Source organism: Diceros bicornis, chromosome 7 (genome assembly GCF_020826845.1).
Source record: "Diceros bicornis minor isolate mBicDic1 chromosome 7, mDicBic1.mat.cur, whole genome shotgun sequence".
NCBI classification, from domain to species: domain Eukaryota; kingdom Metazoa; phylum Chordata; class Mammalia; order Perissodactyla; family Rhinocerotidae; genus Diceros; species Diceros bicornis.
This window is the reverse complement of record NC_080746.1, coordinates 14183354-14210639: the sequence shown is the minus strand read 5'-3', so window position 1 is coordinate 14210639 and position 27286 is coordinate 14183354. Positions and strand designations below refer to the sequence as shown.

The window sequence follows — 27286 nt, the reverse complement described above, 5'->3', positions numbered from 1 at the left end:
GTCTGTTCAGGTCTTTTGCCCATTTGTTCATTGGGTTGGTAGTTTTTTTGTTGTTGAGATGCATGAGTTCTTTATATATTTTGGAGATTAAGCCCTTATCAGATGTATGGTTTGCAAATATCTTCTCCCAATTGTTAGGTTGTCTTTTCGTTTTGTTGATGGTTTCCTTTGCTGTGCAGAAGCTTTTTAGTTTGATGTAGTCCCATTTGTTTATTTTTTCTATTGTTTCTCTTGCCCGGTCAGACGTGGTGTTTGAAAAGATGTTGCTAAGACCGATGTGGAAGAGCGTACTGCCTATGTTTTCTTCTAGAAGTTTCATAGTTTCAGGTCTTACATTCAAGTTTTTAATCCATTTGGAGTTAATTTTTGTGCATGGTGTAAGGTAAGGGTCTACTTTCATTTTTTTGCATGTGGCTATCCAGTTTTCCCAACACCATTTGTTGAAGAGACTTTCTTTTCCCCATTGTATGTTCTTGGCTCCTTTGTCAAAGATTAGCTGTCCATAGATGTGTGGGTTTATTTCTGGGCTTTTGATTCTATTCCATTGATCTGTGTGTCTGTTTTTGTGCCAGTACCATGCTGTTTTGGTTACTATAGCTTTGTAGTATATTTTGAAATCAGGGAGTGTGATACCTCCAGCTTTGTTCTTTTTTCTCAGGATTCCTGTAGCTATTCGGGGTCTTTTGTTGTTCCATATAAATTTTAGGATTCTTTGTTCTATTTCTGTGAAAAATGTCATTGGAACTTTGATAGGGATTGCATTGAATCTATAGATGGCTTTAGGAAGTATGGACATCTTAACTATGTTAATTCTTCCAATCCAAGAGCACGGAATATCTTTCCATTTCTTTGTGTCTTCTTCAATTTCTTTCAGAAATGTTTTATAGTTTTCAGTGTACAGATCTTTCACCTCTTTGGTTAAGTTTATCCCTAGGTATTTTATTCTTTTTGTTGCAATTGTAAATGGGATGGTATTCTTAATTTCTCTTTCTGCTACTTCGTTGTTAGTGTACAGAAATACAACTGATTTTTGTATGTTGATTTTGTATCCTGCAACTTTACCATATTCGTTTATTACTTCTAAAAGTTTTCTGGTGGATTCTTTAGGGTTTTCTATATATAAAATCATGTCATCTGCAAATAGTGACAGTTTCACTTCTTCCTTTCCAATTTGGATCCCTTTTATTTCTTTCTCTTGCCTGATTGCTCTGGCTAGGACTTCCAATACTATGTTAAATAGGAGTGGTGACAGTGGGCATCCTTGTCTGGTTCCTGTTCTTAGAGGGATAGCTTTCAGTTTTTCACCATTGAGGATGATATTAGCTGTGGGTTTCTCATATATGGTCTTTATTATGTTGAGGTACTTTCCTTCTATACCCATTTTATTCAGAGTTTTTATCATAAATGGATGCTGTATCTTGTCAAATGCTTTCTCTGCATCTATTGAGATGATCATGTGATTTTTGTTCTTCATTTTATTAATGTGGTGTATTGCATTGATTGATTTGCGAATGTTAAACCATCCCTGCATACCTGGAATAAATCCCACTTGATCATGGTGTATAATCTTTTTAACGTATTGTTGTATGCGATTTGCTAGTATTTTGTTGAGGATTTTTGCATTGATGTTCATCAGTGATATTGGCCTGTAATTTTCTTTTTGTGTGTTGTCCTTGTCTGGTTTTGGTATCAGGGTAATGTCAGCTTCGTAGAATGAGTTAGGGAGCTTCCCCCCCTCCTCAATTTTTTGGAAGAGTTTGAGAAGGATAGGTATTAAGTCTTCTTTGAATGTTTGGTAGAATTCACCAGGGAAGCCGTCTGGTGCTGGACTTTTATTTTTGGGGAGGTTTTTGATTACTGTTTCGATCTCCTTACTGGTGATTGGTCTATTCAAATTCTCTACTTCTTCTTGATCCAGTTTTGGAAGGTTGTATGATTCTAAGAATTTATCCATTTCTTTCAGATTGTCGAATTGTTTGGCATATAGCTTTTCATAGTATTCTCTTATAATCTTTTGTATTTCTGAGATGTCTGTTGTAACCTCTCCTCTTTCATTTCTGATTTTACTTATTTGTGCCTTCTCTCTTTTTTTCTTGGTGAGTCTAGCTAAAGGTTTGTCTATTTTGTTGATCTTTTCAAAGAACCAGCTCTTGGTTTTATTAATTTTTTCTATTGTTTTTTTTGGTCTCTATTTCATTTATTTCTGCTCTGATTTTTATTATTTCCCTTCTTCTACTGATTTTGGGCTTGGTTTGTTCTTCTTTTTCCAGTTCCTTTAGGTGCATTGTTAGATTGTTTATTTGAGATTTTTCTTGTTTGTTGAGATAGGCCTGTATTGCTATAAACTTCCCTCTTAGAACCGCTTTTGCTGTATCCCATAAATTCTGGCATGTCGTATTTTCATTTTCATTTGTCTCGAGGTATTTTTTGATTTCTTCTTTGATTTCTTCATTAACCCAGTCGTTGTTCAGTAGCATTTTGTTTAATCTCCATGTATTTGTGGCTTTTCTGATTTTCTTCCTATAGTTGATTTCTAGTTTCATACCGTTGTGGTCAGAAAAGATGCTTGGTATTATTTCAATCTTCTTAAATTTATAGAGACTTGTTTTGTGGCCTAATATGTGATCAATCCTGGAGAATGTTCCATGTGCATTTGAAAAGAACGTATATTCTTCGGTTTTTGGATGGAATGCTCTGTATATATCTACTAGGTCCATCTGTTCTAGTGTGTCGTTTAAGGCCAATGTTTCCTTATTGATCTTCTGTTTGGATGATCTATCTGTTGGTGTAAGTGGAGTGTTAAAGTCCCCTACTATTATTGTGTTACTGTCTATTTCTGTTTTTATGTCTGTTAATAATTGCTTTATATATTTAGGTGCACCTACATTGGGTGCGTAGATATTTACAAGTGTTATATCCTCTTGTTGGATTGTTCCCTTGATCATTATGTAATGCCCTTCTTTGTCTCTTTTTACAGTTTTTGTTTTAAAGTCTATTTTGTCTGATATGAGTACTGCTACCCCAGCTTTCTTTTCATTGCCATTTGCGTGGAGTATCTTTTTCCATCCCTTCACTTTCAGTTTGTGAATGTCTTTAGGTCTGAAGTGTGTCTCTTGTATGCAGCATATATATGGGTCTTGTTTTTTCATCCAGTTAGCCAGCCTATGCCTTTTAATTGGAGCATTTAGTCCATTGACGTTTAAAGTAGCTATTGATAAGTATGTACTTACTGCCATTTTTTAACTTTTTTTTTTTCTCAGTGTTTTAGTAGTCCTTCTCTGTTCCTTACTTCTTCTATACAGAATTGATGGTCACTTTAGTTTGACCTCTGTCTGAAAGCTGTAATCTTTAACTCCCCTCCTCCCTCCTTTTATGTTTTTGATATCATATCTAACCTCTTTTTTGTGCATTTGTATCCATTACGTTCTAATCATGGAAATAGATAATTTTTCCTATTTGTGGTCTTCTCTTTTCCCCTTAAATCAGTCCCTTCAACATTTCTTGTAGCACTGGTTTCTTGGTGACAAACTCCTTTAATTTTTGCTCATCTGGGAAAATTTTGATCTCTCCTTCCATTTTGAATGATAACCTTGCTGGGTAGAGTATTCTTGGCTGTAAGTTTTTTCCTTTTAGCACTTTAAATATATCATGCCATTCTCTTCTAGCCTGTAAGGTTTCTGCTGAGAAGTCAGCTGATAGCCTTATGGGGTTTCCTTTGTACGTAACTTGACATTCTCTTGCGGCTTTTAGGATTCTCTCTTTATCTTTAATTCTGGACATTTTGATTATGATGTGTCTTGGTGTGGGCCTCTTTGGGTTTATCTTGTTTGGGGCTCTCTGTGCTTCCTGTACCTGGATGTCTGTTTCCTTCCTTAGGTTAGGGAAGTTTTCATCTATTATTTCTTGAAATAGATTCTCTGCCCCCTTGTCTCGCTCTTCTCCTTCCGGGACACCTATAACACGGATGTTAGTGTGCTTGACGTTGTCCCAGAGGTCCCTTAGACTGTCCTCACTCTTTTTAATTCTTTTCTCTTTTACCTGTTCACCTTGGGTGATTATTTCTAGTCTTTCTTCCAGCTCACAGATCCGTTCTTCTGTGTCCTCTACTCTGCTTTTGAGTCCCTCTAATGAATTTTTCATTTCTTTAAATATATCATGACGAATTAAGGAATTAAGGAATTCGTCATTTCTGATTGGTTCTTTTTTATATCTTCCATTTCTTTGTTGACATTCTCACTGAGTTCATCTATTCTTCTGCCCAGATCAGTGAGCATCCTTAACACTCTTAGTTTGAACTCTCTGTCGGGTAGGTTGCTCATTTCTGTTTCACTTAGTTCCTTTTCTGGGGTTTTGTCCTGTTCCCTTACTTGGAATGTATTCTTTTGCTTCCTCACTTTGCCTCTTTCCCTATGCTTGTGTCTACGTATTAGGTAGGTCAGCTACGTCTCCTGCTCTTGGATAGGTGACCTTATGTAAGTGATGCCTTAGGAGGCTTCCAGTGTGCTTCCCTCAGTTCTCAATGTTCCAGGGGTGGCCCCTATGTGGGCTATGTGTGTCCCTCTATTGTGGCCTGTTAGCTCTCCCTATAGGTGCCCAGGGAGGCTGAGTTATGCTCCTGGCCAGCTGTTGTAATGCTCAGCTGCTTGTAGTTGTTGTGGGCCCTTCAGTCTCTTTATCAGGTGTGGGGAGCCCCAGCACGGTTGGCTGTAAGTTCTAATACCACATTTGCGTTGCAGTATTTCTTTTAAGTGAGTAGGCCCCCAGCGTGGCAGGTTGTTAGGCTCAGGGCCTTACAATTGCTGTAAGCCTCTAGCCTATTAGGTCTCTTGTCAGCTCTCTGAGGATTGCAGCTGGGTGGGGCTGGCCTCAGGCACAGGAGCACCCAGTTGTTTCAGGCTTTGGAAGGTGGGGCAAACCTCCTATGTGGGTCTTTGAGAAGCACAAGTCTTCTGCAGCTGACAAGCCCTGTTGCCCACATGTCCACACACAGTCAACACAGTCCTGCCCCGTGTGAGCGCCCCGACCTCCCCGAGCAGACCCAGTCTCTCCACGGCGGGAGCCCCACACACTCCGCCACCGCCCCACACTCTCCACCCGCTCCTTGTGCACACCCTGCCCGCTCAAGTCAGCTCAGTTGCCAGGCTGCAGAGAATCCAGTCACCAATCTATGCAGGCCCACACGTTGCCTGAGGGCTTGTTGTTGGGTGGGGCGAGTCTCTAGGGTGGGCTGCCTGCCCTGGCTGAGCTGGATTAAATCGGTGCTCTAGTGGGTGGAGCAGACCCTGGGCTAGCAGGCCTCAGGGAGAACTCCAATGTGTCAGCACGCTCACACCAGGCCACAGCAATGGCCGCCGCCAATGTCCCAGTCCCTGGAGAGGTCTCACCCCTCACCGAGATGCACTCAGGGCCTATTAGGTGAGTCTCTTGTCACCAAAGCACTGTACACCTTTCTTTCTGGTGATTTTAGGATGCTTTCTGGAACGGGTGAGTTTGTGTGCGGGCCCTTTAAGAGCCAGTTTTAGTTTCTTTGTGAACCGGGTTTTCTGGGGGTGCTCCCCAATGCTTTAGTAGCAGGCACAGTCAGATATTATGCCGCTGGTCTCCATTGTGCTGGGTCCACAAAATGCCCACAGCGGGGGCGCTCCCGGCTCGGGGCCCCCCGCCTCCAGGGAGGCTGCGTACCTGTGAGCTGCTCCCGGCGGCCGTGAAGCTGGCGGCTTGTGAAGGCGCCGTTTTTCCTCTCCAGAAGGGGGTCTCTGCCTCTTCCACCTCAGTTAGGATTGTCCGTTGTTGCAGGAGTTCCTCTTATCCAGTTTTCAATTCTGTCTCAGGGGTAATTTTTCCACGAGTAGTTGTAAATTGGCTGTGTCCACCAGAGGAGGTGAGTTCAGAGTCTGCCTACGCCGCCATCTTGACTCCCTCTTCCCTGAGTTAATATTGTTTAAATGGCTCAAAATCCTATGTAACTTGAAAGTTGAGGGTGGAAATGATTGAAATGAATCTGTCTACATAAGCAGCATGCATATAAGGCATTATCAGATTCTCTGAATGACAAATAAGTGGTGTTTTGTGCCTGCGGAATTTTTATTTGGCACTCTCCTATCAGGCTGCATGCTCCTGGAAGGCTTAAAGGGCTATACATTATCTTCTGTGCTTCTCAACCTCTCCAGTTCTGGTGTGGGTGTCTTTACAAAGACACATAATCAGAACTTCCTCCACTTTGGCCTCCATCTCTAAACTGCCTGCCTTGCACTCACTGTCTTTCCCCCATCTAGAAGGGCTCCTTTTCTGGTCCAAACCACAAGCCTCTGCCTCTGTTCCTGGGCAGCCCCTTCTCCTGGGACCTTGTTTCATCCATTGTCTCCACCTCTTTTCTACCTTCTACTGCCCCTCCTCCACTGGATCCTTCCCTTAGCATATGCTTATGGTTATGTTTCTTTTATTCAAAAGACTTCTTTCCTTGGCCCCAACCTGACCACTCCCTCCCCTCCTCTTCATATCCAAGCTTTTTGGAAGAGGCAGTCACAATTTGAAGTTGGCTCAGCCTCAGTGGTTTACTTCTGTGCTTCTGTAACTAGGGATCTTATTCATCCTTGTTTTTACTTATTTATTTCAAAGTAAAAGTTGTCTTATTGATTTTTCATCTCCTCATAAAAGCAGTATATTCTCATTTAAAGGTTCAAACAATATATAAAGAAAATCAAAGAAAAAATAACAATAATCTATAACCTCAGAAATAAGAAGCAACTGCTACAGGTGTGGCTGGGTACTTCAACAGCAGCCACTTCCTTATGTCTTCCTTCCTGGCAAAGTCTAGGCATCTACCTCACCCGACATGTGACACAGTGGCTTATCTAGACTTGTTTAAGCAGGCATTCTCAAACTTTTGGTCTCAGGACCCCTTTACACTCTTAAAGATTATTGAAATCCCCAAAGAGCTTTAGTTTGTATAGGTTACATCTATTAATGTTTACTATATTAGATGTTCAAATATGTTTTAAAAATATTTATTAATTTATTTAAAAATAACAATAATAAATCTCTTGCAGGTTAACACATATAACATTTTTTTATGAAAAAGTAATAAATATATTTTCCACAACAAAAAATATTTGGTGATAAAAGTGGCATTGTTTTACATTTTTGCAAATATTTTTAATATCTGGCTTAATAGACAGCTGGAGTTTCATGTCTGCTTCCACATTCAATCTGTTGTGATATGTTATTTTGGTTAAAAAATTTTTTGAAGAAAATGTGGCCTCACAGATAGGTGGCTAGAAATGGGAGGAGTATTTTAATACCGTTTTTAGATAATTGTTGATATTCTGATTTGGAACTACATCAGAACTCAAAAAGTGGTAGTTTCATATCTATAAACTTTTTGTACTTTCTGTACACTTATGAGAGAATAAGAATGAAAAAGGAAAAAAACATCTTAGTATTATTATGAACATAGTTTTGACCTCACAAATGCCTCTCATAGGGATTGGGGTCCCACAGGGGTCCCTGGAACACACTTTGAGAACCACTGGTCTAAACGATGTTACTGTTCCGCTTACCAGTGATTTAGGATGGACACCTGACCCAATTCAGACAAGGAGAAATGAAGGGAATCCTTCAACCTATTTTTTAAAGATTTTTTTCACATCTTCAAATAGTTTATTTATGCCTTTATTCATTCAGTGCATATGTATCCATCACCATTTCCATGGGAATATTCTAGGACTGGCAAAGAGCACTGGAGAAAACACTCTATGTCCTCATCCTCAAATTTTTTTTTAGTCTATGAAAATGAAAACATGTTAAAAAATAATACCATGGGTACTGAAAATTTATAGATAATATTTCAATTTTAAATGTAATACCCATACATTTTTCAATTCCTAGAGATTATAAAGATCCCATACTTTCCCTCTTTAATAAAAGTACAGTATGGCCAAATTATTTGATGACAACAATGGAAATGAAATAGAATAGCTAACAAAATATATGCATTTAGTATATGTTTCCCCAGGGGGAATAAAAAGAATTTATACTCACAATGGGCTCTATTCTCCATTTGAGCAAACATATTAAATTTAATCTGATTTGAACCAATTCTGGAGCATATCTCTGCCTCTTAGCTCCCTTGCTGCTGTCTGTCTTCTTTCTACATAAGCATTTTTAGTGCAAAGTCATAAATTATTCCTCAAATTGTTCTTTTATCCTCAAATTATCATTAAACACAGAAACAAAAATGGAGTAAGGAAGCTACATAGGTTCTTATTAACTGATTCTTTTACTTTTATGAGTAAATTCCAAATTCTAATCATGTGTTTTTGAGTCTAATCAGACTTATGTCATGTATAATATTCCATTACAAATTATTTCTCAGAGATTAATTTGAATATAGTAATAAAGATATACGGATATTCTTCAGGTTGAAAAGAGTCCCAGGTTGTCATTAATTCTAATTATGGGAACAGAACATAAACAAAACCATTCAAGCAACACCATTTAAAGTAGGATTTAGGGAATGGCTGGGTATAAATTAGAATATTTTAAGCAGCTCTAATGTACAATTGATGAAACAATTTTTTTTGTTTTACTTTTTTTTTGTGAGGAAGACTAGCCCTGAGCTAACATCTGATGCCAATCCTCCTCTTTTTTGCTGAGGAGGACCAGCCCTGGGCTAACATCCGTGCCCATCTTCCTCTCCTTTATATGGGATGCCGCCACAGCATGGTTTGACAAGCAGTGCGTTGGTGCATGCCAGGGATCTGAACCTGCGAACCCCAGGCTGCCGAAGTGGAGCGTGCGCACTTAACCTCTGCACCACCAGGCCAGCCCCTGTTTTACTTTTCTATTTCCAGTTTTATTGAGAAATAATTGACATACATCACTGTATAAGTTTAAGGTGTACAGCATGATGGTTTGATTTATATATGTTGTGAAATAATTACAATAGGTTCAGCTAATATCCATCTTCTCATATACATATGATAAAAAGAAAAGAAAGAAAAAAAGGAAAAAAATTTTCTCCTTGTGATGAGAACTCTTAGGATTACTCTCTTAACAACTTTTCTGTATATCACACAGCAGAGTCAGCTATAGTCATCATGTCGTACATTACATCCCTAGCTCTTGTTTATCTCATAATTGCAAATTTTGACCTGTTTCTTCCAATTTCTCTCCCTGCACTCTCCGCCTCTGGTAACTACAAGTCTGATCTCTTTTTCTATGAGTTTTGTTTTTATTTTTAGGTTCCACATATAAGTGAGATCATACAGTATTTATCTTTCTCTGACTTATTTCCCTTAGCATAATGTCTTCAACGTCCATCCACGCTGTTGCAAATGGTAGGATTTCCTCATTTGTTATGGCTGAATAGTACTCCATTGTATATATATTCCACATCTTCTTTATCCATTCATCTGTCAGTGGACACTTAGGTTGTTCCATGTCTCAGCTATTGTAAATAATCTTCAATATAGTTGGAAAAGTTTCCTCAAAGATAGAAGGATCCCACAGAAAGACAGAGCTATGCTGCTTCTGCTGGTCATGTCATGTTTTTGTTTGTATTGGCTTTGCAAGAGGAGCTGCCCCAGGATGGCAGAGCGGACACCACTGAGCCAGAACCAACCACACTCGTGTTACCTTGACTCAGGACTTAGAGTTTTGTGAGATTAATTTTTCTTAAGGGTGGAAGGAAGAAACCTTTTGGTGGATATCCTTCCAGACTTTTTTCTAAATGTTTATACGTAGAAGTTGATTTAATATCTGAATTCCTAGCACTTAGCTCAGTGTAATGCCTGTTACATCTCAGTGCTTAATAAATGTTCTTTGAAGGAATGAATAAATGGACGTGTGGTGTTTATTGACTGACAGCAATTTCCTCTCGTTCTGTTCTTTGTGTGGATAAAGAAAAGCAGATCACTCTAAGAATGGCAAGTTTCCTGGGTGCTATGAGACATGTTTAAACAGATATCTGCAAAATAGCCTATTTTCTCTATTTCTAGATACTACATACCCCACCTCCTCAACCTTTTGTATCCTGAAGGAAATTAGGCATTTACCTAATACAACCTGAAAATTTGGCACTTTAGTCTTCTATAGTGATTTATAGTTTACACAGTGCTTTTCTGATTATCTAATTTAGTCCTCAAAAGTCAAGCATGATGTAGTGCTATTAGTCCCTTCTAAAGACAAGGAAATGGGGGATGTGAGGGGTTAAGTGCTTCAAAGTTACCCAATTAGTCAGCAGTAAAACGAGGACTAGAATTGCAGGACTAGTGTTCTGGGGAGCTGAGCCTCAGGAAGCTCTGTCAAGGGGGATTTGTCTGACAACCCCGGGGTGGGGAGGAAAGAGGTGCAAGGAAAACCAGCCTTTGTCCTTTGTCCCAAGCACCATCCCCTGGAAGTCCAGGGCCAGTGAGCGAGAGTGGCACTGAATGGCACTAAAATGACAAACCCTTGTTCTGAATGACTTTACCTGGAGGTGATCTCTTCCGCTAGACTGACTCTAACATTAAAAATGGACGAGGCTGGGGACATTTCCCACTCGGAGCTCGATGGGAACTGGCAAGTGTCAGATTTGAAATTTCTCACTGCAACTCACAGGCTTCTGCTGACCTGGACTTGAAGGCTCCAGCCTGGAAACAATCCAGAATTAAATGTTGACAACTAACTCAGAGGGAGAGTACGTAAAATGCCTGAGGATGCAGCAGCAAATGGACTCGGGTCTTTACCTCCAGTGTGGGCAAGTGGAAAATAACCCAGCAAGGGTCCAAGACCTGCCTTCTCATCCTGGGCCTGCCACTATTTTGTTGTATGACTCTACGCAGATGGCTTACACTCTCCAGAGCTAAGCTTCCATACTTTTAAAAAGAAGATAAGAATTAGATGGTCTTAAAGATGATAACAGGCACAAGGAGTGCCTACATTAACTTAAGTCCATGTCTTTAAAGGAAAAAACATTTACTCATATAGCAAATAATGAATTGTGGGATACACACACATGCACACACACATATATATATATTCAAAAAGTTTGTAATCTCATAGATGAGATATGTAGATGTTGTTGAAAGAACTACTTCATACTAGCTGCCTCAGTTCTTACCTAAGCTTTGGATTACTTGTCCATCCCCCACGTTAGACTCTCAGCATCGTGCCTGGTGCCTGTTCACACACATAAATGCTTCTGAATGAATGCGAATAAGAGTGTCTGGGCACTTGTCTCTTCTGTGATAGCCTGTTGTGATAGAGAGAGATCTGGAGTCCAATACATCTGGTTTTAATTCCCAGCTCCATCATTTACCAGCTGTGTGATCTTGGGCAGGATCTTTGTAACTTCATCTGTAAAATGGGATTGTTGTGAGGAGTAAAGATAATTGGTGTGAGTTCTCTGGAGCAGTCCTGAGCCCATGGCAGGTGCTCAATGTGTGGTAGCTGCTATCCATAACATGGGGCAATATAAGGTGAGCACCACATCAGAGCTATGGATAACAGAGAAAGGTATAATTATTTCATGTTGGGGTGAAAAGGGCTGGATTTTTAGAGAGCAGTATGTAAGCAGGGCCTGGAAAGAGGGTCCCAAGTTTGGTAGGTAGAGGCAAGGAAAGGGAAAAGCAACACAAGCAAGGGCAAAGAGGCAGAAGGTGCAATGAGTATTGAGACAGTAGCAAGGAGGATAGTTTATCCGGATGGAAATGTGACTGGAAAGGTAAATTGGGGCCAGGTTTTTTACGGTACCAAGTGACAGACAGAGCATTTGGACTTCATCCTGTGGAAAATGGGGAGCCAGTGGAGATTTTGAGCAGTGGAGTGACAGTTTTAAGAAGCTGCATTTCTCTTGGGCAAGTTGTGGAAGAAGTCACGGGCTACAACTCAGAGAAAAGATGAGTACCAATTTCAGAGATGGACTTTGAAGCAGGCTTCACTGAAATTGTTCTATACAGATGCTGTGGTGCACTGGGCGATGCACTCTGTAACGCCAGTCTGTAATAAAAGTCTTGGAAGAGAGAGACTGGGTCATCTTGGGTAAGATGGGGTAGGGCAAGATGACTTAGGATAGATTTTCAGGGGGAGGAAAATTCATGTAACGATTTCTGGCTCTCACTGCTGTGGAGTTTAAATGGATTAGTCATGTAAGATCTTGAATGTGGACCTACAGTCAGAGTCTTCAGGGACCCAGGATGATAAGCCAACTTTATTTTAGCAAAAAAGCAGCATGTTCTTTAGCCCTGGGAAACACTGATGTTGAATAACAATCCCTGACCACAGTCAACGAAAGATGAGAAAGAAAAGGAAAATGAAGTAATAAGGAAAGAGGGAGGAAAGAGAGAAAAAAGAGGCAGGTGCTGGAGAGAAGAAATAAGAAAGAAAAAAAGTGAGGCAGATCATAGGTAGGGACGAGTTCTGGTCACAGTGGCCATGCCCAGCACTGCCCACGGCAGCCTGCCCTGGTCCCAATCAGCCACTCTTGCTGGCCGAGAGGAGTGCGGGAGGCTGGAAGAAGATTGTGGTCAGTTTCATCTTTCTGGGTAAACAATTCAAATGGAAAAATGTTGGATCAGACTCCATTGGCTCAGTCTGGAGGGAGGAGGTCGATTCATGAATCTCTGAGCTTTTTCACTTCTGGGGATTGTCACCCATGTCAGATCCATCTGGACGTTTCTGCCTTCTATTTTTTTTCCAAATGCATTTGCCAGGAAGAATATTTAACACATTTAGATGTAGGAAACTAGGACACAGAGGGAAGAAGTTGGATGTTAGCATCAATTTCTCCCTTTTTCATAAAGCCCAAATGTTCTTATGGGATCATTAGGTCCATTAAATAATTTACTTTTCATTCATTCATTCATTCATTCATTTATTCAACAACTATTTAACAAGGGCTTGATATATACCAGGCATGGTACAGGCTACTATTTGTTGGGCTTCTAGCAGGACCACCTGTGCCATAAAGATGAGATCACACACTGGATGCAAGAACAACAGAGAACATATCGCAGGACATTCCCCTAGTTACATTTCTGCTAACAAAACAAAACAAAAAACAGAAAACAAAGCTCGCTCTCCTGGGTGCCTCCTTACAGCTCTCTCTGCAGTCTGCCTCTCCCTGTTTTCTCTTCCTACGGCTCATACTCCTGGTGCTTAAAAGTACTTCTGCTTGAAAGTAGCTGTTGGGTTAAATAATTTCACTTCTTTAGTAGTCAGCCTTAAATCATGATTTTCTTTGTGTTTTACTCCACTTTCATCTTCACAACTCTCTCATTTATAATAGCTGATAGGTATTAAGTCCTTCCTAGGGGTCAGGCCTTTTATTTTCATTATCTTTAAGTCTCACAACAATCTCTTAAAAGAAACCGAGACTCAGCCGAGTTTTATGACTTGCTTAGAACACATGGCTAGAAAGCAGTAGAGGCGGGCTTTGAACCTTCCTCTGTCTGACTTCCAAGAGCAGATTCCTTCCCCAACACAATATCTATCACCTCCCCAGCCCCCACCTGAGAGTTGTTTCCCCCTCTGCTCTTGCCCTTGCCAAGAAACCAGAGAATTTCAATCCAGAGACTGTGCCCTTTGGTTCTCTCTCTATTAATAAATGTTTGATTGATTCTAAATGAGCTGTCGCTATGCCCTGGAGTGAGAATTACAAGCAGCTCCATAAGCAGATTGTAAAGTGACAGCCACGTGACCCAAGCTGTTACTGTGACAACAGCTTAGGAGGAAGACTATTTCATTATGGAGATGGGGAGGAGGGGGACCAGAGAGTCTGGGGGGAAGTGTCAGGCATTCCTGGCCTTATCACTGCTTCAGGTTCTAGAAGCCGGTCTTCTTCTGTCTCTCTAGCTTGTTTTGATTTTTTAAATAAAATCTTCTTAAGCCAAAACTCATTGCATTGAAAAATGGCCCTAGTTTTGTTTCCCTAGTTCTCTTGGGAAATAGAAATGATGAAGTGTGAACTCCTATCATCTATGAAAACTTGTTGCCGGAGGATCTTGGCTCATATCTGCAAGCATAAGGCATTTAAATAGTTTTTTCTGATGATTATCTAGAGGTTGCTTCTCTGAATTAGATTTCTGAAGCTCACTCACGATGGCACCTTCCCTGTGTGGGAATAGACTTGACAGGCCATATGGGATTCAGCAGAATTCAGCTCCAGCTGTGAGGCTTCAGTCAAATCATTTAACCTCTTTAAGCTTTGCTTACCTCACCTGTAAAAGATGATGACAATGTTATCTACCCCAGAGGGTTTTGGTAGATGTGATTTCATAGGTGTAGGACCAGGCTGCCACTAGCCCACAGGGCACCTCGGTGTGAATTAGGAAAAGGCTACCCTCTCAGCGGATGCTACCTTTTAGGAGCACAGGTGGATCAATATGCAGAATTATGAAAATGTGTCCCTACTGCAGGTGAACACAGACCTATGCCGGGGGCAAGGCTTGATGAGGGGAGCGGCAGGCTGGACTCCAGCTCCCACTCACACCCTCAGCTGGGCGCCCTCAACAGTGTCCAACCCCCAACCATACACAGCAAACCTATCTAGTGGCATGTCTTAACTGGTTAGGATTTGTTAACTGTTATTAGTATTATTTACGACATCTAATCAGTCAGGATTTGTTAACTGTTATCAGTGTTACCTACTGTATGTTCATTAATACCCAGAGAAACAGAGGACACTAAAAGGACTTAAGACTTCATATCATTACCAACAAGAGGAACATTGTTTTTTTGTTTTTTTGTGAGGAGATCAGCCCTGTGCTAACATCTGCCAATCCTCTTTTTTTTTTTTGCTGAGGAAGACTGGCCCTGGGCTAACATCCATGCCCATCTTCGAGAGGAACATTGTTGCCTCACCTGTTTGCATTTGGTTTCCGAGAAGATCGCCGCCATGGATGCCAAATTCCTTAGGGCTGGTTTGGGAATAAGAGTCGGGGGCAGAGGGAAAGGTGGTGTTGCTACAAGTGACTGGGGTCAGCGAAACATCACCCAGAAGCCGTGCTTTTGAATGTTTCAGGTCTGTTTGGAGAAACAAAGTGGATGGAAGAACTTGAGGTCTGGAGTCAGAAAAACTGGGTTCCAACCCTGATTCCTCTGCTTGTTTGCACTGTGGTCATGGGCCAGGCCTTCAACGTTCTCAATGTCCTCATTTAAAAAATCTGGGTTATAATCTCTCTCCTATGAGCGTTACAGGGCTTTGAGGTTCAAACAAGGTAATTCATGAAAAAATGCTGTGAATTCTGCAAGGTCCAGTGTTTTCTCAGTGTATTTGTTAGGTTTGCAGAGGCGAGGAAGCAGGCTTTTGGGCGATGAAAGTTGTAGGGGCAAGGGCCTAAGCTTTACCTCTTCTTTTCCAGTTTAACGCCTATAGCCTCTGTATGACATGGGCCTGGCAGAGTGTCAAGTGCTCTTGAGCAGCACCTACTGGACCCAGATGCAACCGTAGGGTCGGAGCACACTTTGCAATTGTCACCCTAGCCTTGCAGATAATGCTTGGCTGCCTCTGCTGGTGCATCTGGAGCATCCTTTGCCATTGGCCAGTGGGGGACAATCTTTGCATTTCTTGTTCTGCCGAAAGATTCATACTTGTTGAAACCTGTGGTTAATTTGTCGTATCTAACATCTAGATTTGATGTGACTTGCCAAAAACAGCTTTAGGGGAGCCTCCCTGAGCTCTCAAACCCTCTTCTCTATTCTCCACCCAAGTCGCGTGTGTGTTCACAATGCTAAACCATCACCGCAAACCCCTGCAGGAAAAATAACAACTGAGTTACAGAGAGAGTGAATTAATTGTTCATTTTCATAAAGTCCGGCTGTGTCCAACACTGAGACATTAAGAATCTATGACTTCACCTTTTTTTTCCTGAAGCACTCCTAAAATGCAAGACTGGGCACAGTTCCACTAGGAAACTAAATAAATCAGAAAGAGAGAGTTGCCTGTGAGACACTGAGAATTTAGAATTCAAGATAGCATCAACTTTGATTTGCCCTTCTTTTTCTTAATGGATGTTCTCTTTATTTTTCATGAATTTGGGAAACACATATCATTTGTGGTTGAATCTATCTGTTTTTCCTGTAAAGCAGGAAAAGCAAAAGTTTTTTTTTTTTTTTTTATTAGAGGAAAATGGAGCCTGTAGAAGGTAAGCAATTTGCTTGAGGCCCCAAAGACAATAGTCTCAGATATGTTGATCAATGAAATGATGGGTCAATGGGGAGTCAGAAGTCAGCAAATGCTTGGCCTTTTTCTTTCACTGCCTTCCATCTTCTGGAACCAGTGAATTGGCTTATTAAGCTGTGTTGTTAAGACAAGTTCTTCTGAGACCTGGATCTGGCATTCTCTCATAAGGTGGAATTAGCTCCTGGGAAGTGCAGTTATGATTAGAGATGTTGATTTAAACTTTAGCTTTGGAATAGGAGAAATGTTCACCATCTTTCTTAGCTCCAAATTAAGAAACTCTGATAAAATAGGAGAGTTGCAATTGGAACTCTCACGGAGAATATCCAAATATGTATGGGAATGTGGTGATGAATTGCTCTTTCTCACAACGGTCTGAAAATGAAAAACAATACAGTAGGAGCAAGAGTTTAAGTCAAAGGTAAACTGGAAGAAATTTTTGGACACAAGTCTTCTGATCTACTTGGTGGCCTGTAATTTCTGCCTCTCGTCTTGTATTTTAGTTTCTCTTTTCTTTTGAACGTCATTGTATGGGCAACACACAGTGTGCTGAGCCAGCTCCTGCTCCTCCCAGAGCAAGTTTAACACGGGCTGGAGCAGCTCACAGAAGCCTCCCTGAGAGCCCCACCTGCATCTGGCCACTCCAATGTCACATGTTTCCGCGGAAGGCACTTGTGTTCACACGGTGGCTGAGCTTCGTCTACCACTGGAACTATCTTGTAGAAAAGATTGCCGAGTTGGGGGCACTTGGGGTATTTGATAACTGAACTTCTTTGCATTGGTTTCTGGACCAGGGTTTCTCAACTGAGCAATTTTGCCCCCCTAGAGGACATTTGGCAATGTCTGGAGACATTTTGGTTGTCACAATTGTGGGTGCTACTGGCATTTGGTGGGTAGAGGCCATGGATGCTGCTAAACATCGTATGATGCACAGAACAGTCCCCCACAAGAATGATTGGGCCCAAAATGTCAATAGGGTCAAGTTGGGGAAACCACGTTTTGGACCAATCAAAGAATTCTGTATTCTTTTCTAAAGCAAGCAAAGTGTAGTAGGATTAGAGTGCAGTTTGTACCATGCTGGTTTTAGTGTTATAAAAGAAGACCTGCCTACCTCTGTTATGATAACACTGCTGTATAACAAACAACCACAGAACCTCAGTGACATACAACAACAAACTCTGAATTTTGCTCATGAGGCTAGAGGTCAGCTGGGCAGTTCTGCTAATTTGGGCCAGGCTTGGCTGACCTTGACTGAGCTCGCTCAGGTCTCTGCAGTCAAGTGGTGGTTTGGCTGGGAGCTGGCTGGTTTAGTGTGGGTTCACTCTTATGTCTAATGGTTGGTGGGCAGTTGGCTGGGGTGACAAGGGTGACTAGATCACATAGTATGTCATGATCCAGGAGGCTAGCCAGGCTTTTCACATGTCGGTGGCAAAGTTCAAGAGAGAGAGAAAAAAACACGTGAGGCCTCTTGAGGTCAAGGCTTGAAACTGGCATAAAATCACTTCTATTGCACCCAATTGGCCAAAGCAAGTTACAAGATTCAGGCATGGAGAATTAGACTTGACCTTTTCATGAGAAGAGCTGCAAAGTCAACTGCAAGGGGTAAGGGTACAGGAGGATTGAAAAATTGTGGGCAATTTTGCAATCAATCTACCATTTTCTTCCCCAATTCTAATTTACACATATGCTTCCAAGTTCAGTCGAGCAGTACCTTCTCTAGGAAGCTTTATCTCCATTGTCCTTCCATTGAATCCAAGGCTGACAGCTCTCACAGCACTCTTCATACTGTGCCACAATCATGGGCACAGCCACTGGAGGGCCCCTACTTGATTGCAAGCCATCTTGTGATCCCTGGCCTCAAGGGACCATGAAAGAATATGTAGTTTTCTTTCTCTGTATGTGTCCTAAATGTTTTGTAAATCTGGCTATAGAGCATTGAGTTAAAGAGCTTGGGTTATGGAGTGAGAATGCCTTGATTCCAATCCTACCTTTGCCTCTTACTAGGTCAAGTCAAGCCAGCCAATTAATCTCTCTATATCTCTGTACAGTGGGGATAATAATAGCACAAACTCCAGAGGCTTGTGAGGGCAAAATGAAAATACAGGAAAAGTGCTTAGAAGAGGGTGTTGGGAGAAGAGGGAGAATCCCCCTCTGCTCTTTCCCTTAAGGTTCTTATGGCTGGCCGAATAATTACAAGACAGGTTAGCAGGAGAAAATAATACCAAGTTTAATAACGTGTATACATGGGAGAAACCAGGGAAACTGAGTTTCTCAACAAATGGCAGAGATTCTTATCTTAAATATTATCTTTAGCTAAAGACAAAGGAGGATGTTGGGGGTGGGGGGAGTCAGTTATGGGAGATTACCAGAAAAGCACAGTAAACACGAGTATGCAGACTTAAGTCCTCTCCTTCTGTACTAAAAAGAGTTTCCAGAGATAAGATCATCCCCCCCTCTTCCCAGTACACAGAGGGAGATACCTTTATAAGTATAAATGTTTGGTAAACAGAACTTTGATAAGAATGGGCTGAGTGACGACCCTGCCAGTCTGTCCATACCCAGAGTTAAATTCCTTTAGGCAGTTAGTGGGGGAGGTCGAATGTCCGTCAGAGAAAATAATCAAGGTAAAGAGATATATTTTGGGGGGGCCAAATTTTGATCTCCCACAAGGGGCTGGCCCATAGTGATCTTCAGTAATGGTAGCTTTTGTTATTATGGATGCCTCTATCACCATTTCAATCTGCCACCTAGTTTGTAGAGAACTGTGACTTCATTCATTCATTAATTCATCACTCATATGGAGATGCTGTACACCCCTGCTTCTCCTAACACAGTAAGCGAACAAAATATGTCACCAGCCAACTGATTCCTCAGTGGTCGAATTCATTTTTCTCCCATGGCTGGTTCTGCATTCCCTTCAGTCATTTGAAAAGATTATCGTTTCTTTCTCCAGAGGTCGCTGGAGCTGAGAAAGTTAACTCGACGCCAGGGAAATACTGTGCTCCCAGGTGCGAAGGAGCGCTATGCATCCTGTTCCTACCTGCCTGACTCATTGCTGAGACGTTGGTTGGGCTGTTGGATTCGTATAGATCACAGGGATAACAAAGAGAACTGTGTGGGAGGAGTTTTTAGCAAGCTCAAGAGCTGAATTCAGTGTTGCTATAATATTTTGGGAACTGTTAAAATAAGACGTACAATTTCAGACAGACTTTTAAATGGCAGCATAAAAACAGTTGCTTCTGCCATTGGCTGGGTTTGTGGGTTTTATAACCATAAAAAATTAGAAGATGCTTTATGAATAGTGCACTGACTCAGCTCTGTGCGTCGCAACGCCCCTCACAGAGTGACTGTGTCTCTCGCTTTTAATATCCTGCAAATTTGCTGGGTGTCTCTCACTTGGAGGGTCTCAGCGGAAATGGAAGCCAGTAGAAGAATGGTGTCAGCAGCTTCTCCCACTTTCCAAGCTGCCAGGTCAGATGGCTCTTGCCTGGCCTTGAAAGTGTTCTCCTTTGTAAAGGCTTCAGGTTAGAATTGGACACTTCTGAAATACTTGCAAGAGGTTCTCGGTGCCTGGTAGAAGCTGGACTGTGAAAGGAGAGATTGGGTCAAACCCAGCCTAAACTAAAGTTAGATTTGCATTTTGACAGGCCATTCAGGGAATTTACTGTGACGTTACCGCTACTAAACACCTGTACCCATACTATTATTTTTAATCTCTAAAATACTTTTGTGTTAAATACTCAGAAGACTATAATTCAGCACTGACTATGCTGGTTTTTAAAGTATATTTAAACACTTCCATATGAGTTAGCCTTGCTTACAAAGTAGGTATTTAGCTTTTTGAGGGCAAGGGTCATGTCTTAAATGTGTCCTGTTTTGTTCTACAATTCCCAGCACCAAGCTGGACACATATTACTTGATTCCTCTCTGTCAGTTCTCACAAACTAATAACCCAGAAATTTGTTTCATTTGATTGTTTTTCTTTTGCCTCAGTGCAATACTGTAAAAGTAACGTAATTAAGTAGATGTTACACTGGTCATAATTAAGCAGCCTAGCATGGATGTTGCATTACCTGGCCGCTTCACATGCTTATGTACCTTCACTGGGAGTTTGAGTCTCCACCACTGCTGGAAGCTCAGGTACTTGGAATTTTCTTTCTATTACCCAATCCCTATCTAAGCCCTGCTTTTACTCTAGGGTATAACTCTAGTTCCACCTTCTCCGTGAAACCTTCCTGACGTGACACCCCCCAGGCTCTCTCCCTCCTCTGAGCTCCCCCGGCACCTATCCTCAACGTACTTCATTCAGTAGTGAGTGTATATATCCTGGTGTCTGTGCTCTTCCGTGTAGATATTTGTTCTCTCTTGCCAATTACATTGTAGATCCTTTTCCAGCAGACTTATATACCACTTAGTAGCCCCAGAAGTGTCCTGTACAGAGCAAGTGCTAAATATGTTTGCAGGCAAGTGAGATTGATGCTGTCAGAGACAGTCATTTTTATGGGCACTTTCCTGGGAGCATTTGGCCAATCTTACGGTCACATTGCTCTTGTTCAAATCTCCATTTAGCATTTAATTACAATCATAGATCTCTTTTTACTTTTTATCCTTTATAATCATCATCAAAGATAGTATAAGCCTCGAAGGCACCTCCAAACCTTGACTCTTCCTGTTTATCCTTTCCCGAAAACTCCATTTGCTTGTTGAGCACCTGTCAGCTTTCTTGTGAGCTAGCTAGATGTTTTCCCGAATTAGTTCAATTGCAGGAGCCAGACTGCAGCAAGAATGGTATTAGACACATCTAGTAGTGTCATGTTCCTTAGCAGATAATTATTCAGCACCTACTCTGTGCATTGCACTGAGTAAACACCACTGGCCATTCATGACACCTGCTTTAAGGAGCTTTCAGTCGAGTTGGAGAAATACTGCACGCGTGCATGAAATACATAAGTAATTCAAGACCCTATGTAGAGAACTAAAGTATCAGTAAGTACTGTGAATTCCAAGTAGGGTGATGTCTCTAAAGAGTAAGGAGAAGGCTTCAGAAGGAGGCAGAGTTAGTTCTGGGCCTTGAGCGTGAGTAGATTTTGTAGAGGTGAAACTGAGCAAGAAGATAGATACACCAAGAGCAGGGGGACAATATGTAACGGGAAGACTTGAAGTTGTAGAGTCACAGATAACTCAACACCTACTATTATGTTATAAGTTCCTGAATCTCATTCCTTATTTGAAAAATACCTTGTTGCGCTGTCATGAGGATTAAATGGACGTAGTATGAAATGTCTGAGGTAACGTCTAATACATGATGGGTGATCAATAATTGCTTGTTAGCTTTATAGTGACTGTCAAAAGTGATCAAAACAAGTATGTGGGACAGGGGATAGGACTGTCTAATTGGGACATACAGGGAGTGATGGGAGATGACGTGGGAGAGTTAGGTTCCTGGTCAGGTCACCTGTTGGAGGGCTTAAATGTCTGGAGAAGGGTTTGGGCTTTAAGCAGTAGGCTGGGATGCAGACGGCAGCATTGATGATTTTTCAGCAGATTTTGGAAGTTCTTAATTTGGGAAGTACACATGCTGAGGCACCGGAAGTAGTAGGCGGCAGGAGAGAGCTGAGTCGCTGACTCTACTGATTATACTCGTGAGTGAGGTTTTGTCTCCGACGAGTTGAGAAATACTCATGTAAAAGCAAGACCTCTAAAATGAGAACATCCTGAAATACTAAAATACTGAAATCTAAAATTATCTAAACACTAAATTTCAAATTCTGAAAATCCATGGGGACTCATCCACCAGTCTCCACAGCCAGCAATTCTGAGCAATTCCTCTCTGAATCATTCAACTGTTTTGTACTCCAGAAACCCGGCATGATAGTGATTCTCTCATTTTGCCAAGTTAAAAATTAATTATAGGCAAAAGTACTCATTAACAGCTGCAGTTTTCTTTAGCTCATCAGCTCTTAAATAAATAATATATTTTCTATATACAGCTATTGTTGGTGAGTGGTGTTTGCTGGTGGGACCTGCCTATGCACTTTGCCGGTGCTGTGGTGGTGTTGTTCTCAGAGTAACACTTCATTAAACGTAGTCATTTCCTGAACAGAATTGAATGGCTAATAAGCCATTTTGGTGAATAAAAGGGTGATGAGGGAGAGGAATGAGAGAAGCATTTTACAATTTACACGCATTGTTATTTTAATGTGTTGTCATCAATCCTAAACAATAACCAAAAACTATGTTTATAGATCAGAAGAAATTAACTATCTTACTTTACCTTTGTTCAAGTTAGAAAAAAGCAGCTAATTGGCCCAAGCAGGACAGATCAAGACGCAAAGGAGAAATAAGCCTTATAATCAGACTGCGCATTTGAGATGAGGTCTGTGTTGAAAAACTGCTAATTAGTCTGAAGAGTCTAGCAAAATTGTCAGAAGGCTTTTCACACCCAATTGGTTAAAGCTGTTTCAGAGAAGTCTACTGCCAAGAAGCATCTAGGATTCCTAGCTTGGTCCCCTTTGTAGACGGCCATGCCTTCCTAACCTAAGAAATAAATATAAGTAGACTGAAAGGGTGCTTACCCAGACGTGAGATTGTTGTGTGACACTTAACATTGACTTTGAAAGGACCAAGGCAATTATCCTATTAGAGAACAACAGATGTGTCCACTTGAAAAGTCTGTAGGTGTCTGAACTCTTGACTGTCATTTTATGTCACTCCAAGAGATTCCGATATGACTTTGTACATTCAGGTTTATCTTGGATGGACTTAAGTATGGCTCATTGTAAATGAGAATTGCTATCTTTAATGCAAGTCCTAGTCAAAGGTAGCTGGGTTTATTGAGAGCCTACTGTATACCCAGCCTCTGCTGAGGACTGAGGACATGAAGACAAGTAGTTAGGAATTGTGACAAGTCACGAGACAGACACACCGAAGTAAATAATATCTCAAGGCATATGCAAAATATTAAACAAGTGTACAGTTAGTGTCATCAGGTTTTAAGTGGGAGGCTTTGCTGTGTGTTCAGGGACAGTGAGCGTACCTCAACTTGACTGGAGTTGAGGGCTTACAGAGAAGAGTGGTGGGGGGAATGTGGTACAGTGCTTTGCAGCTGAATTGTGGAGGACTTGGATAGCCAGGATCATGTAGTTGGCAGGCAACTAAGATCTGTGGAAAGACTTTGAGTGGGAGCACCAAGTTGCCTTTAATTGAGGAGGATAAACCTGGTAGCAGTGTGTTGGGTAGACCAGCGTCCAGGGCAACAAGGCCATTAGGAGAGTTGGAATAGTTTATACGGCAGCTGGCGGAGAATAAGCCAGGGCGGGGCTAGAAAGAGACACGTGAGAGGAGTTATAAAGAAAGAAGCAGTTCTTGGGGCTTCCTTCCTTCCCAATTGGATCACAGTTACTATCTTAGTCAGTTTGAGCTGTTATAACAAGATATCATAAACTGGGTGGCTTAAGCAACACACATTTATTTCTCACGGTTCTGGAGGCTGGGAAGTCCAAGATAAGGTGCTAGAAGATCCAGTGGCTGGATCCAGTGAGGACCTGTTTTTCGGTCTGTAGACAGCCATCTTCTCATTGTATCCCCACGTGGTGAAGAGAAAAATCTCTCTTGTGTTTCTTCTTAAAGGGCACTAATCCCATTCATCAGGACTCCACTCTCATGACCTAATTACCTCGCAAAGGTGCCACCTCCAAATACCATCACACTGGAGGTTAGGATTTCAACATATGAATTTTGAGGGGACACAAGTCCATAACAGTTATCATAATTATTAATGTGTCTATCATACTACTTCGATTAAATTGCAAGTTTCTTGAAGGTAATTCTTTGTTTGCAGAGGAAGCTCCATTGGTTGGATTAAATTGTGTGTTACCTAATATGCTGAAATTAGATTTTTTTCACACTGTTTATTGCTATTAATGAAAATCTGTTTAACTGTTCTCCAATTATGAGTCTGTTTTGAGTATCAATATTATTTTGTGCAAAAGGTATATTTCCTGACAGTGCATTACTTTGAATACAAACTCTCCCCCCTGCCACACACACACAATTAAAAAACTCAGAATCAAAATGCTTACTGTTTGCCTGATAAAACAGAAAGAGAATGCTTAAGGAAGCAAACACTTCCATTTCGAGGCAGAAACCTGAGAGCTGTGAGGGGTGTTAATCAGTTTCTCGGGCATTTAAGCATTTCATCACATTTTGTTTTTCTACTTTTTAAATTCATCAAGTCTCCGGCTTGGGGATTTCTGATCCGTAAAAAGCTTTTTAACAAACATCCTCAACACCCTTTTATACGAATATCGCTTCTCCTCAGAATGCAGAAATAGAAACTACTTTCTGTTCTGAATAATGTAGAGTGTTCTGTTCTACGAGGCAGTGATGACCTCTAGCAACTGCTTTGTCTTAAACATCGGTGAGCTCCTTGCTGAGCCTGGTCCCTCTCTTCCAAGAGCTGTGTCTTTCACGGGGCGCCGGGGCAGCCGCACGTCTACCTCTGATACCAACTGCGACTGTAAACCTTTCCTCCACTGCTTGCTTTTTTGCTTTTGCTTAAAAACCGCTTATTTTTATACCTTTGTTCATTTCAGTTCATCCGCTTTTCATGTGAGAGAGAGAATATTCAGCATGAACTTTGAAGCCAGATCAAATGCGGGCTCCAACACTAGCTAGGCGATGACCTTGGTCAAACAACCACCTGGAGCCTTTGTTTTCTCATTTACAAGTAGGGATAATAATACCTACTTTCCAGGAATTTGTGCAGATTTAAAAAAATGAGATAATGAATGTAAAACATCCAGCATACAGTATTCTCAGTAACATTACTTTCTTTTCCTAATTTGGTGGGTATTTGTTTCTGAGCATTCTAGTGCTTAAGGGCAATGCAGTGAATGGAGAGCGAGACAAATCCCTCTGTACCGTGTTAATGATAACAGTGGTTCTCAAAGTGCGGTCCCCCAACCTGCAGCATCAGCATCCACCTCAGTCCCACTGAGTCAGGAACGCCAGGGGAGGGGCCCAACAGTCTGTTCTAACAACCTTCCAGGTGATTCTGTTGCACACTGGTTTGAGAACCATGCTAGATGACGCCAGCATGGTGTGTTTGTGGGTTTACAACCAAGGAAGAGGTGGGTATGTGCACATGTGTGTGCGTGTGGGGTGCTGGTGATGTGGCAGGGTGTTAATCTTTATTATTCACAAATATAGCTAAAGGAAATGCATCATGGACGTGGAATTGGAGAGTAAATTATTTAGATTTGGTCTTCAGTATCTGGTCACATTATTTGTTCTCTTTCTTTGTCAAGCTAAGTCTTGGGGACCAGGGATTTAGGAATAAATAGAGTTTGATTCTCAGGTCTGTTGAGATCTGAAAATTTGAGGTGGTCCTGAACTCTGGCCTCAAAAGTCACAGCCCTGGTGCCTCCAGATGGGCTTCTGTATCTTTGGGGGGACTCTCTTCCTTTGGGGACAGGGTGGTGGGGCTAAGATGTCACTAGGACAGAAAGGCCACCCTCTATTCAGATGATTTTTAAATCTAGGTCATCTGACCACCTTCCTATCTATGGCTCTGAAACAGGACTGTGGGTTTTGTGTGTGATGGGCAGGGAGGTCATCAAAGAGTTGACGCTAAGTACTGTCAGCCTCATATGAGAAGCTACTTCTAAAAACGGGCACCTAGTTCTGACCTTTCACTATTTGCGGTCAAAATGCTAGCAAAACAGACTCTTAAATTAATCAATGGCTAGAGATCTCAGTCTCAGAACGTCTCTGTTATAGCTACTCAGGCACCACAGCCACTCAATTTGCCGAGCTTGCAATTGGTGGATTCTGCTCCCTTGTGGGCAACCGGTCTCACTGCCTCCCGTTGGGAGCAAGGAGTCTCTAACTTGCTTAGCTCCAACTTCCTCAGGGTCATTGGTGAAATATCTGAGGCTTGCCTTTCTATTCTTCCTCCTTTCTCCTGCTCTGAGCTTATATTGCCATTTGACTTTTCATCAACCCCATGCTGATTTGGGGAGATACAAATATTATCACCAGAATGGTGGGATGCCAGCTGTATGGATCAGGTGATGGTTACTAGGGATAAGTGACATTTGGCACAACTGGTGGGATGCTTTAAATATAAACTTAAAAGTTCATATTTTAAAATAGAAATATTTTTAAAATTTGAAAAAGTATCCAGGTAATATGTTTGTTTAAGAAAAATAAAAAAATTACACCCACAATCACTTACCAAATAGATATTCTGTTGTGTATCATTCCATATACTCCTGCTCAATATCCCTACTTCCTCACTTTTCTCTTCCCTGGTTCCACTTTAATTCTATTCATTTCTTCCAGGAACAAGAAAACAGAGAGAGAAGAGGGGAGGAGAAGGGAGATTAGACAATGATAGAAAGCAGACAATGCTGATTTATTCCTTGGACTTTGCTCACTGGGACCAGCTGTGCTTATCACGAGATGAGACAGCCCCTCTCCTTGGATTGTTCAGCCTGGTCATTTTAACACCTTCTAAGTCACATAGGCCTTCTTCCTCCTTTTTTGACCTCTTCTTTATTATCAATCCCATCTGGAGGCTCAACTCCCCTTTCCCTTTGGCTTCTTAGCATCCTTCTTCATTTTCAATGGCAGAGAAAGAAAAAGGCTATGTCTAAGTATTATTGGCTGGACTGAGAATGTTTTCTCAGATCCAGGCTGGTAGCGTCTGCAGCCTTCCTTGGCCCTGCTTGTATTTTTCTGGCTGATTAATAAAGATGCTTACACATTAGAGTTACTAACCCTAGGTCTGCTATAAAAGTTAAAATATTTTTTCATTCATTCACTCAACAAACATTCAGCACTTATGCTGTGTCGGGTGCTGTTCTAGATTCTAGGGATTCAGTGATTTCAAAAGAATAGATGAGGTTTCTGCTTTCATGGAGGGAAGAGAAACATGGAGGGAAGTGAATCTAAAGCAAATAGTTTTGGATTTTGGTAAGCACTTTGAAGTAAAGAAAACAAGGGGATGGGGGAAGTGACTATTTTAGTAGGGGCTGTAGAGAAAGGCTCCTCTGAGTACATGATGTTTAATTTGGAAACTAATAATGAAAAGGAGCCAGAAACATGTCAAGGAAAGGAAAAGCC

General features: G+C 41.3%; 1 long non-coding RNA gene across 1 annotated transcript in view; it reads left to right on the top strand.

Annotated features, from left to right (window-relative positions):
- Positions 1–5320: 5320 nt before the first annotated feature.
- LOC131408342 (uncharacterized) overlaps positions 5321–27286 on the top strand; it is an 83330-nt gene continuing 61364 nt past the window's right edge. Inside the window, exon 1 of the long non-coding RNA XR_009220755.1 lies at positions 5321–5415. This is a non-coding gene — a long non-coding RNA (uncharacterized LOC131408342). The remainder of the gene's footprint in view (positions 5416–27286) is intronic.